Genomic DNA, 7,026 nt, shown 5'->3' with positions numbered 1-7,026 from the left:
GAGAAAGACTCAATGCACCTTTGCCGGCTTGAAGATGGAGGCACCAAGTGGTGAGATGTGTGACTGGCTTCTAGGTGCTGAGAGACTCCTTCCTAACTGACAGCCAGCGAGGAAAACAGAACTTCAGTGCTACATTCCCAAGGAACTGAATTCAGCCAAAAACCTAAATGAGCTTGGAAGTGGATTTTTCCCCAGAGCTTCCAGATAAGAATTCAACCTGGCCAACACTTCCATTTCAGCCTTGTGATCCTGAGTACTGAACCCATTCATGCTGTGCCAGGCCTCTGAACTCCAGAACTGTTAGCTAATAAGTGAGTATTGTTTAAACTTCTATGTTTGCATTCGTGTTACATAGCTGCATAAAAATAATACAGGGACAAAAATCACATTTATCTTTATAGCTCATGGCTTCTCATGTAATAAGTCCTTAACTGTGTTTTTAAGAAAAAAAAAATTTCTAAAGAATGAGAAAAAGGGAGGGAAGGAGAAATGAAGGTAAAAAGTACAAAGAAACAAAAAAGAAAAGAGAGAAACATTTTAGTTTCTGGAACAGTGGTTCTTTCTTAACCTTAGCTGTACGTTATCATCCTATGGAGAGCTTTAAAAAATAGTGGTGCCTAGGTTCCATCCCCAGTGATTCCGACTTATAATTGATCTAAGTGTGGCTTAAATCTCTGCAGGTGTGGCCAAAGTTGACAATCACTGCTATGTGAATTGACTCCCAGGGACCAGTAGCTCAGCCAGAACTCCAGTAGTTCAAGGCCCCTGGGGAGACCAACTGGGTCCTTATGGTTAACTAGAAAGCCCTTAGTCACTAGCTGTGTCCTACTGCACAGCCAGCTCTTCCCAGGATGTCAGTGGGCCTCATTCCAGGAGATATTCATTCATTCTTCTCTCCATTCACAGGTTCCTTAGTCTAGGTTTAAATAATAATCCCTTGATATTTTAATAAGTTCTGGGCCTCTTCTGCATTATAGCCTTCTTGGACCCTGCTGATGGCATAAATTTTTCTCTGCAGGATTCTCGACTGCAATCCACAGAGAGAACACTGGTAATGTTCTGATTAGAAATGGTGAATGTTATTCTCTGGATAATGTCCTTATCTATCACCAACACCTAAACATCTTTCTCAGTTTAAAACAAAATAACCTAATTGCTAGTCAAAGTTATTTGAAGGGTGGCTTTATGATCTAAAGAAGGCTACACTGGGATTCTGAGCTACAGTTCTGGGTCTACCCCTTATTAACTGTGTGACCTATCTGGTAAGATCATAAACCACTATTAATAATAGTCCATCATCATTAAAATGAAGGAGTCTACATTTATCTCACAGAATTGATACTAGGCTCATAGTATGATGATGTAAAGGTTTGTTTCAACAGCTTAGATGCATGTATGTGCATGTATATGTGTGCGTGTGGTATGAGTATGTATGTACACATATACATATAGTAGTCAGAGTCAGCCAGTCCACTAGAGTACCTAATAATATATTTCTGTCAGTCTGCTGGGCAATTTTTTAGAAAAAAAATGAAATATTTTAGCAAATTCTTTTCTTGGAGAAAGTAGAAAGAATGGATGAGTAGGGTGCTCTACCTGACATGAAGGGACCAATATGTGCTATTGATTCTGAAGTCTAGCTGGTCTTTCAAAACTATCTGAGAAGGGAGAGGGAAAAGGGTATTCACATAAATTTCAGGTAAGTCTCTTATGGAGCATATTCTATGTGTCAGCACCTGGAAAGTTATCTAAATAAGTGATCTAAATGATTATACAGAGCAAGCCTGTGAAACAGATATTTTATTACCATTTTTATAGATAAAACCATTGCAATTTACAGATGAATTGGAACTTGGTCAAGGGCATGCTATTAGTAAGCCACAGGCCTCAGATTTGAACTCTGGACTCTCTGACCTGCCAATAAAATCAGCATACTTGGTCTGGGTTGCCAAGCCTTGTCTTGGAATAACACCAGACTGTAAATTAGAAAACCAATTAAGTATTACCCTTGAGGCTGAGAGGCGATGATGGCAACATCATACAATGGAGAACGCTCAGTTCCAAATGTGAAACCTAACAGGGGAAGGTACTCACCGCTGGGAGCCAATGGCCAGGAGCGGGTGGAATTCCATGGAAGAGGGATGGGACACTCAGGTACCTGAAAGGAAAATTGAACAAAAACTATTAGCAAAGATGGTAGGTCCTTTTCTTCCCATCGTGCCTTTGTACTACTGCAATGGTTCTCAAACTTGTGGGTGCATCAGAATTCCCTAGTAGACTTATTAAAACACAGATTGCAGACCCCACTCCCAGAGTTTCTGATTCTGGGTCTAGGTAAAGTAAATTTGTTTGCATTTCTAACAAATTTCCAGTGATGTTGACATTGCTGATCCAGGAACCGCATTTTGAGAACCACTGTACTAGAGGCACATAAATGTACGTGAGAGGACAAGTAGATCTCTCTGGAGACCCAGATCACTACCAGGTAGATTACAGCAGTGTTTAAGAGCACAAGCCCTGCAGCTAGACTATCTTGTTTCAAAAGACACTCTAACACTCACCAGCTGGTTGATCTTGGGCAATTTATTTAACAATTTGTGCCTCAATTTAGATAGATAAATACACAGACAATAAGAGATACGGATACGTGTATAACATTGCTCAGCACATAGGAAACCAAGAGCTATCATTATGCATCAGTATAGCAGGCACGAGGTGTGGTGAACATGGGGATGGCCCACGCACATTCCTCTTCAGAGTCACTGCTGCTGAGCTGTGGAGAGTGCTACAGGCAGAAACACTCCAGCCGCCAGTCTCTTCAAGGATGGCCTCAGCTGCAGACAGCCACCTTGCCCAAGATGAAGTCCTCCCAAGGCAAGCACATCTAATGACTGTAGAGGCCTAGATATAAAGGCCTGGTCATTTTGGCCCGGTGCAGGACAATTCTGGCCACCCATCTAGAGCTTCCTGCGGGGCCAGCCGAAGCTGCCCGACTATCATCACAGCTCGACTCCTCCCTTTGCTCAGTGCTGCTTCCTTCCTTCCCTTTCACAGAGAAAGGTCCCAAGGCCCCTCTCATCTGAACATACTGTGCACTAAACTGCATCTCTGAGTCTGCATCCTGGAGAACTCAATGTGCAACATGAGGCCAAAGATGTAGGATTTGGAGGAGGAAGCACAACATAATGTCAAAACCTTTAGAGCCAGTTCTTGGGTTAGGTATCTGATTTCAGTAAATTTGCTAATGGATAATAGCATCCATTCATTGCTACTTAGTATGGGCCATGGATTGTTGCATTTAATCATCAGAAAATGCCTACAAAGTTATTATTGTCCCCAATATACAGGTAAGAAAATGAGATTTACAGGTGTTAGGTAACTGGGTGTGTCGGATTCTCAAGGCTGTGCTCTCCTACATCATCCTTTTCTGCTCTGGTTTCTCATTAAAGGAAAATGCAAGCAGCATTTTTTCAGAGGATGAGAGACTTTCCTGATTCAAGCAGGTAAGGTTTCCTGATTCAAGCAGTTAAGGTTCTGCCTGGAAAGCAGCTGTCTCTCTTACAAAAGACATTGTAGTTGAGCCACAGGGCACTTCGTTAATCACTGGTGCTGGGCACTCCTGAAATCAGCCAGGACTGTCTTCACTGCAGGCTCTGTTAGTCATGAGGAGATGATATTTGACAAGGACCCAAGATCATGCGTTTTCTGACCAGCTGTATGTTGCTAATTCAGATTCTAAACTAAGGAGTGCAGAAGGAACACTCCGAGCAAACGTGTATGTTTTTACCCTGTGGGACTTCGGCCCCTGACCCCATGTGGGAACTCCAGCATGGTCAAGCTGTACTCATAGACAAATGGGGACAACTTTGACTTATAGTAGGTATATCCAAGCACTCTAGATCAAAAGCAGGCCTGTGACCTTCTTGGCACCTTACCCCAGGCCCACATCCTAATTGGCCCTCTAAATATTACCCCTCCAGTGGTAAGAAGAAACAACAAAAGATGAATCCAAAGGCAGAGATTTTTCTCCCCTGAAACCGGGGGTAGTTGGCTGAATCTTCCTCCCTGTCCCCTAAACCTTACTACAATTGAACAACCTACGCTTAGTTCACTTTCTTCTATTAGGTTTATGGTAGGAAAGTAATATTTCATCATATTTCCATATAAAACTCAGAGAAAGCAAGAGCAAGAAACAATTCATGGATAAGAGAACCCCAAAAAGAGACTCAACACAGAAACCCAAGTTTTTTCATCTCTTTGCTCAGCACACCGAAATTTCCAGTCCCCAAGGGCTGTGCCCTAAGGATGCACTTGAGCATGTCCCTTCCATGTTGGCATTTCTCCTTGGGGACAGAGGGAGAAGTGGTAAGTACTTACTGGTAAGTACTAGAAACCAGCAAGGTGACAGAGGTCTAAGACACATCACCAGCCAGTGATAAGAAACAGCCCCACCTTTTGAAGAAAAAGTAGGTCTGAGATGACTTCAGGGCAAAATTTAGGATAATCATGGTATTTCTGAGGAGGTGACCATTGAGATGAGACTTAAATGTCAAAGAAAGATTTAGCCCTTTGATGATCTTGGGTAAGAATATTTCATGCACAAAAAGAAATTAAATACAAACACCCATGTATTAATTGACATGGGCTGCCATAACAATGTACCAGAGACTGGTGGCTTAAACAACAGAAGTTCATTTTCTCATAATACTGGAGGCCAGAAGTCTAAGATCAAGGTGCTGGCACGGTTGGCTTCTTCTGTGACCTCTCTCCCCGGCTTGTAGATAGCATGTGTCTTCACATGATCTTCCCACTGAGTGTCTGAGTTCTGTGCCTTAATCTCCTGTTATAGAGACATGAGTCATATTGTATCAGGGCCTACCCTAATGATCTTAATTACCCTTTAAGAACCCTATCTCCAAATACAGTCACATTCTTAGGTACTGGGGGTTAGAACTTCAATACATAAATTTGGGGGGTGGTATAACTCTGCTTATAACAACACCTGATGTGGAGAAATGGACTTGGCATATTTGTGGAACAGAGAGGCCAGTGTGGCTACAACAGGATAAACAAGGAAATGTTGGTTCAAAGTAACATCAGAGAGGTAGGCAGGGCTCCATCCATCTAGGCCCTTGCAGGATATAGGATGTATTTAGATTTTACATTTTTGGTAGTTGTTAGTATTATTATTACATTCAGAAAACTATGTATGAAAAATCAAGGATTCTAGCTGAAGGGAGAAATAACCAAGTTTCCACCAAAGGAGTAAGGCTGCATTTATACCAGGTAGAGGAGACCTTACTTTTAAAGGCTCAGCTGTGTCTCTTTAAATTGGTTGACTGTGTGAATAATGTAAGTACAAAAATGGGGCATAGCAGTTCTCAAGTAACCTACAATATATTCCTCCCTCCAATACCCCCTACACACACTGCCAGCCCACCTGTGTTTGGCACATTTCCATGGTAACTGCCATGCTATTTAACTGCTGGATTGTGTTGCTAATATGGTGATTTAACATTTTCCATGTGGGTTAAACTGGATACAAAAAGCTGCAACAGCTTAGTCATGTAGGATAAATTTTACAGAATTTTCTATAATTTCACTACGCCATGTTTCTTCATAATTTTTAAAGAGATTTATTGCTGAAATCAAGAGTTTAGCTCAGGGTAGTACTTGAAACATGCTTGTCTCCTAGGGGAGACTTTGTTCAAAATGGCGGTCTGGCTTTCGGCATTTTCTCACCCGTGGAGAGAGAAGAGTGATGGGATATAGCCAGAGGCTGGCAGGAGGTGTTGAGATTGCAGATGCACAACTGAGAGTCTGGTGCTAATGAAATCAGATGGGATAGGAGTTAAAAGAACTTCCCAAATAGTAGTGATAACACTGGTTACTTCAGAGTGTTCCTGGGAATCTGCTTCTTGCTTCCATGGTGTTTGGAGGGAACACACCTGGAGACTCCTCTTCTTCCAGGCTCTGATCACCCTCCAACCTCCTCTCTAGTCCCAATGTCTGGGAACAGCCAACACCATTTTTTGTGGTTAGCTCCATATTGTAAACCAACCATGAGCTCCCAGATTCATCAGGATTATTCTGCCAAGGTGGAGGCCACCATCAACCGCCTGGTCTACCTGCACCTGCAGATTCCCTATACCTACCTCTCTCAGGGCTTCTATTTTGACTGCAAGCATGTGGCTTTGGAGGCCAGCCAGTGTCTCTTCAAGATGTGCCCTACTTCAGGAAATGCAGAAGCTATCCCAAAATGACTTGGGTAAAACCCTGGATGCTATGGAAGCCACCATGGCCCTGGAGGAGAAGCCAAACCAGGCTTTTCTGGATCTGCATGCCCTGGTTTATGTCCACACAGATCCCTACCCCTATGACTTCCTGGGTAGCAACTTCCTAAATGAGCAGGTAAAACTCGTCAAGAAGATGGCAACTACCTGACTAACCTTTACAGGCTGGCCAGCCCTGAGGCTGGGTTAGGTACATAGCTCCTAGAAAGGCTCACCCTCAAGCATGACTAGGAGCCTCCAGAGCTCAGCCGCCTTTGAGGGGCCCCTTTGATTCCCCTGGGTGTCAGGGCTTTTCCCTGAGCTGCTCCCTGCAGCCACTAAGCAAATTTTCAACCAGCTCTCTCCCAAGCCATGGACCAAATGGAAGCAAAGCTTTCTGCAGCAGGAAAAGAATAGAAAGACTGGTTATTTCAAAATTGCCTGCAGAAATTTCAAAAAGTACATATTTTGAGGTTCCATCTCCTGCCAGTTCCAAAAATTCTGATTCCATTGGCTTGCAGTGAGAGTTGGAAATCAATATTATTTTCATGCATCCCAGGTTATTCCAGTCTTGTCCACTTTGGTAACTACTGAAGCATGGTCCCAAACCACCTGCATAGGATCATTCAGGGAAAATACTGAAACTTCATATGCCTGGGCCCCCTTTCTGTCCTAGTAAATTATGAAGAAGGACTACAACAACAAGAATCTAAATTTTTGATGAGCATCCCCTAGAAGGCTTATAAAATTGAAA

General features: G+C 42.8%; 1 pseudogene; it reads left to right on the top strand.

The window, feature by feature from the left end:
- Positions 1-6,062: 6,062 nt before the first annotated feature.
- Positions 6,063-6,524, top strand: LOC116668071 (annotated as a pseudogene).
- Positions 6,525-7,026: the final 502 nt, after the last annotated feature.

This window comes from Camelus ferus, chromosome 13 (assembly GCF_009834535.1).
Source record: "Camelus ferus isolate YT-003-E chromosome 13, BCGSAC_Cfer_1.0, whole genome shotgun sequence".
NCBI classification, from domain to species: domain Eukaryota; kingdom Metazoa; phylum Chordata; class Mammalia; order Artiodactyla; family Camelidae; genus Camelus; species Camelus ferus.
Note: the sequence above shows the minus strand (reverse complement) of the source record. Positions and strands in the feature narration are given on the sequence as shown.